This window comes from Adiantum capillus-veneris, chromosome 29, assembly GCF_014529385.1.
Source record: "Adiantum capillus-veneris isolate H3 chromosome 29, ASM1452938v2, whole genome shotgun sequence".
NCBI classification, from domain to species: domain Eukaryota; kingdom Viridiplantae; phylum Streptophyta; class Polypodiopsida; order Polypodiales; family Pteridaceae; genus Adiantum; species Adiantum capillus-veneris.
Window position 1 is genome coordinate 73023437 of NC_140959.1, and position 9270 is coordinate 73032706.

Genomic DNA, 9270 nt, shown 5'->3' on the forward strand with positions numbered 1-9270 from the left:
TCCATTGAAGTTTCTGGGGATTGGGTAGTCAAAAGTTTTGGGTTCTTGCACGTGTGTTCGAAGGGGTTCTTAAAGCATAGTAACTTGGGTAGCCATGGCTTTCTCTTATCCGGAATTTCATGGAAGAAGTGGTGAAGATGCGGAAGACTTTCTGGAGCAAGTCGAGCTGGCATGCATAAGCAGCAATATGTGTGATGAGGAGAAGATTTTGAGGCTATTTGAATTGCTTTTGAAAGATGAGGCCCGTGTTTGGTTCATGGATTTGGAAGCTAAAGAAGCAGTGTCTTCTTCTCATGGTTTGAGTCTTGACAAGTTTATAGAAGCTTTTTTAGAGCGTTTCCAGGTTTTTGAAGATGCAAATGCAATATGGAATGAGCTCAATGCTCTTAAGCAAGGTTCTTGTCAAGGTGTTGATGCCTATGTACAAGGTTTTACAGATTTATGGACTCGTTGGTGTGTTGCTCTTAAGGATGAGACCCCCCCTTGTTCATTGAAGAAAAGTTTTTTTGTTGATGGTTTGTCACCTTGGTTGGGGTTAAGTGATAAGAGTATCTACGCATCATAAAGTTAAGCTTCGAAGGTAGATTTGCTCTCGTAAGATAAGCTTTAATGGTAAATTTGCACTTAGATATAAACTTTAGTGTACTTAGATGTAAGCTTTAGTGATTACCTTGCATTTTTAGGTTTTAGATATAAACTTTAGTGTACTTAGATGTAATCTTTAGTGATTACCTTGCATTTTTAGGTTTTAAGCTTTAATGGAGACCTTGCAAATAGGGTTAAGTGATAAGAGTATCTACGCATCATAAAGTTAAGCTTCGAAGGAAGATTTTCTCTCATAAGATAAGCTTTAATGGTAAATTTGCACTTAGATATAAACTTTAGTGATTACCTTGCATTTTTAGGTTTAAGCTTTAATGGAAACCTTGCAATTAGGGTTAAGTGATGAGAGTATCTATGCATCATAAAGTTAAGCTTCAAAGGTAGATTTGCACTCGTAAGAGAAGCTTTAATGGAAACCTTGCAATTAGGGTTAAGTGATGAGAGTATCTATGCATCATAAAGTTAAGCTTCAAAGGTAGATTTGCACTCGTAAGAGAAGCTTTAATGGTAACTTTGCACTTAGATGTAAGCTTTAGTGATACCTTGCATTTTTAGGTTTTTAGCTTTAATAGAAACCTTGCAATTAGGGTTAAGTGATAAGAGTATCTACACATCATAAAGTTAAGCTTCAAAGGTAGATTTGCTCTTGTAAGCTAAGCTTTAATGGTAACTTTGCACTTAGATGTAAACTTTAGTGACTACCTTGTATTTTAGGTTTAAGCTTTAATGGAAAGCTCGAAAACTCATAAATTATTGGATGACCTTCTAGCTTCCTAAAATGGAAAGCTAGGTACCATAAGAAAAGAGTAGTTGTTTAAGCTCGATAGAAATAGTTCAATTTTTGGTATTGAAGATTATTTCTAAAGTTTTCAATTTCAAGTTTGTTTGCAAATACGGGATGGGGGAGATAGGGGACAACTTCGCGGAATTGATCTCCGTGTTGTTTGAACTAAAAACTCTACAAGATTCCGTGGAGATGCCCCATGGATGGCAAAGGATTGTAAAAACCTAGGAATCGACAAAACGGGGATTGAACTTAAAAAGTTTGCATTTCCGAAGAGACATTAACCATCAAATGCCTATGGAAAACACTCGCTTGTATTTTCTAAATAAACTTGGTTGATAGATAATTAATGAAAGTAGGAATTAAGGTTGATAAATGAATGAACCTCGAAATTACCAACTAGGAGTTAAAAAGGAATCTCGAGAGGTGATAGGGATAGCCCATTGCAAAACATAGATTTAACTAGGAGTTTTCAAGATTGTCTGGAAATGATCGGAAACCAATATGGATCTTCTTTGGGTCAATTTGATTGAAAGGCAGGCCCATTGAGAGGATTCTCTTGGGGAACTTGTCGGAGATTGGTCCTTTTCGGCTAGGGCAGCGTAACCGGCAAGTTGTTATACCTAGGTCATTCATGCCAGAGGGATAAGGGATGAATGGGTTTATTTTATTTTTGCCCGGCCAAATAAAGTACCCGCGGTATCTTATTGGAAATCGGCCATAATCCGGGTATGTATTGATGCCAATAGTTGGATGAGAAGACTATACTCAAGGAGGATGATGTGAATTTATTTAGAAATTTGCTCGACTTGGTTGCTTAAAAAAGAACTGGAAAGGCTAGGAATATAGGGGCTATCCTGTGCATCTGTCACCAGATGGTGCTATACCTCTCGAAATAAAGGGCTTAGAAAGGAATGATTAAATTACTTGATGAGACTTTCCCAAACACTTAATTCTGGGAAATATTATGAAGGTGATGCCATTTTGATGGCTTGTAACCGATTATCTTGGCCTGAATGGGGAGGTAAGATGAATTGGTTGAAACTAAATGAGTTGCATGATTAGTTAGGAAACTAGTTACAAGCTTATTATAGCAGATAAAGGAAAGGAAATGAATTTAAAGTTTCTAAATAAAGATCTAGTGGGAACAACGAGATGAATTTTCCTGAACGAGGGTATGCAACAGATTGCATGCTGCTTGTTGTTTGATGATGTCTGATAGACTAGTGTCTTCCTGATTTTGTAGTAGTTAAGTACTACCTCGGGAAGGGATTTTCATGAAGTGGTTCAGTGAGTGGGCGGATCCGGAGGGTCAGATGGCCGGATGTTGATTTGAAAATTTTAAGTCAAACGACGCTAGGACTACGTGGGATAAAAATGGGTAATCGGGAGACGAGCAAGACTAGGTAGGATTGTAAGGTCCTTCTTAGGGGAAAGTAATAATTGTCGTGCCTGCTTGTCAAGAAAAAGGGGTTATCGCCATGAACCAAGGAATAACAAGAAGATCCTCAAGTTAAAGATCAAGAGAATCAAGACTAAGGACCACGAGTTTGGGTGCGAAAAGCTATCAAGGATAGATTGATTATGAGAAGCAGATAGAATCATTGAATGAAGGGATGTAACCCCTTGGGTTGGCATTCGAGATAGGCCGGAGTCCTGTCTGAATGTCAGTCCCAAGTGGGAGGGATACCTACAGATAGATCTACGTCACTCTCTAGAACGGTCTGGAGGACTAAGGGAGGTGAGTAGGGTCGAGTCTGGGTATGGCCCCCTCAAGTGGTATCAGAGCCCCAGAAGGATGTACCCCCTTGGGTTGTTATTCGAGATAGGCCGGAGTCCTGTCTGAATGTTGGTCCCAAGTGGGAGGGATACCTGTAGATAGATCTACGTCACTCCTTGGAACGACCTGGAGGACTGAGGGAGGTGAGTAGGGTCGAGTTTGGGTATGCCCTCACAAGAGGCCTCTCTCTCTCTCCTACGTGGCTCCACCAACTTTCTCTCTCACTTACCCTGCCTCTGCACCCTGAGCCCACCAAAGCCTCTCTGTCTTCCTCTCTCGTGCTCCCTCGATAGGCCCGCACGCAACCATGCAGGGTAAAACTCTCTCTCTCTCTCTCTCTCTCTCTCTCTCTCTCTCTCTCTCTCTCTCTCTCTCTCTCTCTCTCTCTCTCTCTCTCTCTCTCTCTCTCTCTCTCTCTCTCTCACCCCACCACACCTCCTTTTCCCCCCCTTCCCTCGCTCTCTGTCGGCCATGCGAACCAAGCTCACTCTCTCTCTCTCTCTCTCTCTCTCTCTCTCTCTCTCTCTCTCTCTCTCTCTCTCTCTCTCTCTCTCTCTCTCTCTCTCTCTCTCTCTCTCTCTCTCTCTCTCTCTCTCTCTCTCTCTCAGCCCAAAGGAGTTGCACAGGGTTTCTCTCTCTCTGGAACCCACACACTCACCCACTCCCTCACCTTCTCCCTCCCTCTCCACCTCACCCCACCCTATCTCTCTCGCGCTCTATGCTCAAGCCCACAGACCCCGCCTTGTCTCCCTCTCGCGCTATGTCACCACTCTCTCTCTTGCTTTCTCTCCCACTTGCTCTCTGTGTCGAGCAGCCCAAAGGCACAGCCAGCATGCAGGGCCGTTTTCTCTCTCTCTCTCTCTCTCTCTCTCTCTCTCTCTCTCTCTCTCTCTCTCTCTCTCTTAAACACACACACACACACACTCCCCTCCCCCCATACAGCATCAGCTCCCTCTCTCTGTCCCATTCTCGTCCTCCCATTCTCTGCAACAGCAGACAATAAAAAAAATTTATAAATAAATAAATAAATAAATCTATATATATATATAAATAACTTATACTCCCTCATTCCCATGCATGCACTCTCCCGCTTACACACCCACACACAACCCCAAGCCATACGCACACACACTCACAATCCTTTTCATAAAAAACACTCTTGCACACACAATTACATACATCCACAAGCACACATGCCTACATGCACTCACATATATAGCACACACGCCTACGCGCACTGACATATATAGCACATACATTTACACGCATGAACATAAACACACCAAACACACACACCTATACGCACACACCAAAAAGTTAAAAAACTGAGGAATCGATGTCATCAACAAAAAGAAAGGATGGCCAAGTCGCGCGTTGCCGACACCGAAACAAGAAAAGATGCCGAAGGCATGCCCCGATCGACCCCGAAAATGACGAATACGCTACATCGATGCACCAGCTAAGGCCACCGTTCACTGGCATCACATCCACGACGCCCTCTTCAGTAAAATCCATAGGTTGTCATCATTATTCCTAGTTTTAAACCAAATCTTGTAAATAATCCCAATTTGTAAATTATCACCTCTCTCTAGGTGATGGCCACAAAGGCCCACCTAGGAGTTTTCCTTTATAATATTCCCCGAGACAAAGCAAGGGTCAACTATCAAGGGCCCACCGTATTGATTTGTCTCCTTTGATTAGAACCCCTAATCTAATCAGATTAGCCTAATCTAAAGCAACCATCACCTATAAAAAGGCACTGAGAGGTCACTATCAAGGGGGTGTGCAATTTCATCAAAGGTCAAAACTTGGTAGTATTTTGGTGGGAGGGATTGGCAACATTTGCATCACGAGAGAGAGGACTTAGTGTAACAATTTTCTTTGGAAAATTGCACTATGTAAAGAAGCTATGTCTACATCTCGACTCCAGTGGGCGCCACACACACACACTCATGTTATCAAAGTCTCCGTGTCTGTGAGTCATCTCTAGAGAACGCACTAGTAGGCTCACTATCTCTCTATCACCATGATTGCCACCTTGCCCAAAATAAGATTGCTGTAAATATTGCAAGAAAATAGTTCTCCCTCACACCCCGAGGTTTTTTATCACCTTTCTTATTCTCTCTCTCTCGATGTGTAGAGTTTGTGATATCTCCAATCACCGTTGTCTGCATGCTAGCCGTTCAAAGCTAGGTGATGCCCCCGTGTTCGCTTCACCGTGGTCGGCTTGCGGCGTGCATCTGCTCCTAGCGTTTTTGAGGCCGTCGGGATCCGTGTCGTGCTTTGCACTCGCTAGAAGAACCTGTGACCTATACTTCACCAAAGTCGCACCAATATATTATGTAGCGAATCAAGGTGTTAGACCTCCTATGGTCAGACCCATAATTAAGCCAAGAACGGGAAACTGTCATAACTCTAGTGTAGATGATCATTCAAAAAATGAATGCGCAGAGCCTAACAAAAACCTCAAGCCGGTTGAAGCTTATTGCATATAATGTTGCAAAAAGGGAGGACACTTCCCAGAAGATTGTCCTAAAAATCCTTTGAACAAGGGTCAAATAGTAGTAAATGTAGTCCAAGTGATACCTAGTAGCTCATCTGAGAGTGAACCAATTGTTCCAATCAAGGTAATCACTAGAGCCCAGGCTAAGAAAAATAAACATAACTCCTCTGATCGAAAAATACAAAAGTTGCCTCTCAAAAGACCCAAAGAAGAAGAAGCAAAAGGTATGAGATGAAAAACAAAAACAACGAGTTGAAATCAAGGAGAAAGCAAAACAACTATTCTAGGAAAAGGTGAAAGAACCTGGAAGTGAAATCAAAGAAACAACTGTGAAATTTGGAGGATCAATTTTGGTTGATAAAATTTTTGAGCCTATTAATGCAGCCTTGGAAGCCTACCAAGCAGGATTCGAAGCATGCCAAAACATGGAAAACAAATGGAAAAACTATTCTTCTTTAGACATGGAAGCACCTAAGCTTGAAGCTTATAAAAATTTGGTAAGAATCACGCAAGAGATGCTGGAACAACAAAAACACAAGCTTGAAAGTATGGAAAAACCTAAGGAACTTGTGGTAAGAGACAATCAAGAAAAATCCGAAGTGGTGGTAGAACCCCAATTTGAACCAAAAGAGCCAGAACTTATAGTGCCAGACATCAAAGATGCCTTAGATGGAATTCCTTTCGTGGAGGAAGACTGGCCAGGACACTTGTGGAAAAAATTTTGAGAGATCAATGATGGGAGCCTAACTCTAAAGTCAGCTCCTATAGAGGAAGTTTGGTTGGACAACCTACCTCCTGATATGGACATGGATGTACAATCTTTGTATGGGGATTGCCGATCTGAAGCTTCCGGATTGTCTAAACCGTTAACCTTGAAAACATTACCCTCTTACTTGGGAGATAATGAAGATGAATCCATAGTGTGTAAGACCACTCAAGTAAAAAAAGTAGAACATACCCGAGAAGTAGACAACATTCATTCAATCATGTTTACACCGATCCAATGCCCTCTTACCTTTGGAGAACTGTTAAAAATTAAACCATATTTATGGAGTGATCTACAGAAAACCCTAGAGAAGGTGGGGATAACATGGCTCGCGCCAAAAATTTAGAAATATTGAAACATGAAACATTAGGCAAAATTTGGACTCACAAAGGGGCCCTTTAAGGAGTTTGACTTTACCTCTCTCTACCAAAACGGGTGCATGGATAAAGTTTTACAAATAAACTCCAAAGTTGGTGGAGGTTTGACAGTTAGAATGTCCTCTTTGAGCTCTATCTACTACTGATATATAGCATGCCATGAGATTCCTCATATTTTAGAATTTTTTTTTTTGATTCACTTAGATTCCGACAGAGTTGTCACATCATAGGTGAATCAAAAAAAGAATCTTCTAAAATATGAGGAATCTCATGGCGTGCTATATATCAGTAGATAGAGCTTGAAGAGGACATTCTAACTGTCAAATCTCCACCAACTTTGGAGTTTATTTGCAAAAATTTATCCATGCGCCCGTTTTGGTAGAGAGAGTTAAAGCCCCTTTGTGAGTCCAAATTTTGCCTAATGTGCATAACAAAGAGATTCGATCTGTTTCAATGAACAAAGTCGGATAATATTATGAAGGGGAAGAAGGAAACACCACCCTTCCAGTGAAATATAATGACATTGAAACCATGGAAATACTGGATAGTGGGGCAGGCATACCCATAGCCACGAAAGTAGTATGGGAATCGTGGGGACAACCGGCCCACTAGACAAACTTGAATGAAGTTGCAATTGACTGATGGAAACATTGAAAGACCCTTAGGACTTTAAGAAAAATAGATAATTAATTCCTGTGGATTGAATATCAACAACCTTTTTCCATAGTAGACGTTGGGAAGAAACTCAATTACGAAATCATATTGGGGAGACCTTTCATGTGACAGGTACATCTTATCCAAGATTGAGAAAACAACTATCTGACTTGAAGCAAGTGGATCTATAACAAGGGTTAATTTAAAAGATCACACTTATAGAGATGTCATGAAAACGCCCATACATGAGTTAGATTTAATCTCTTCGGCTGAAACTAAGCTTCCTTCTTGGTTAAACAAAGACACTCCTATTTGGATGTGCGGAGATTCAAAAAATGGAAGTGTAAAGAGAGAAGAATATATTGAGGCGGTCCGGGGCGGGCAACAAGAAGAGCGGCCTCTAAATACCCTTCGAGGCTCCCGTGTTGCTCAATTGGGGCAGGGGCAAGCACAATCAGAGACAACAACAACCCACAACCAGAAACCAAACAAGAAAAGGGGCACCACCTAGTTGTAGATGCGAACTAGGACGCACGTGATATCTCCTTGTACTCAAACGCACAAAGAGAGGGGAATGCAAGATAGCCACACACACCAAACACAAACATTCACCACGCCAGAGAGAGGTAAAGAGCACAAATCAACTTGACCAACTCAGTCTGAGCCTTAAAGACTAGATGCACACAAAGCTTGATGAGAAATAGAGGGACAACACAAAACTTGACCTTGTTGCCAATACGCAAATTGTCTTAGGGTCACGGGAGCCCTCTCACCGAGCACCCTCTTACAATTTACCTTTTAGGCAAACAATTCAACAAGCCCTCAAACCACCAAGCATGAAATGGCACAACAAACTTCAAGGGCAATATACCTTCAACCACCTGATGAGCCAACTTATCAAGTCAATTTGGAGAGAAGAGTCGTAGCTCCAGCATACAATTGCACCCAAACCTATGAATCTTATTTATGGACAAGAGTAGGCTACAAGTGTGATTGCAGAGTATAGTATCACTCCACTCCTCTAGATGGCATAACTAACTTCAAGCTTCTAAATGCACCTATGTGTAGTGATGGAATAGAGCACTCACGATGCACACACTCTACACAACTAGGCTTGAAGAGTGGTGTGTTCTGTGTTGAGAATGGTGTGGTGTAGTGTGATCATGTGATGATTTACAAGAGAGAGAAGGTCTCTATTTATAGGTTTTAGAAGCCCCGATTAGGATTAGGCCTAATCAAGTTTATTTGAAGGAATAAAAGATTATGCATATTTTTATTTTTATTTTAATGAGGGTGGGTCTCTCTTGTCCTTTGAATCACATGGATGTGGGCTCAAGGGAAGAGAATTATTGAGGATGAAAGGAGAGAGGATTGAGTGAATAATTTGGGAGTGCCTACTCTAGTAGAGGGTGCATTTTACAATAAGGTTAGTGGTTAGTAGTTAGTAATTATCACTAAAAAATATTTACAAAATCATTCACCAAATGGTGAGAAAAGTTAGAGAAGGGATGAGCTTGTAAAGAGAGATTGAAGCTTTGGAGAAGTTGACATTCACCTCTTTACAGCACCGGAAGAAGAAGCAGTCAGCATGGCGAAGCAGCGCGTGTCGATGAAGCTATGTTATTTCAAATCTTGGAAAATTCATGATAAAAGACTTCATTTGCAGAGGTTATCTTTGGATTTTTGCTGATTTTTTGAAGTTCTTTACAAAGTTGAAGAGAGTATGGTAATATGGATATATATGTAGAGAGAAAGGGGGACACATAGGGTGTAGAAATGGAGGATGAAGGCTATGGAGGTGTG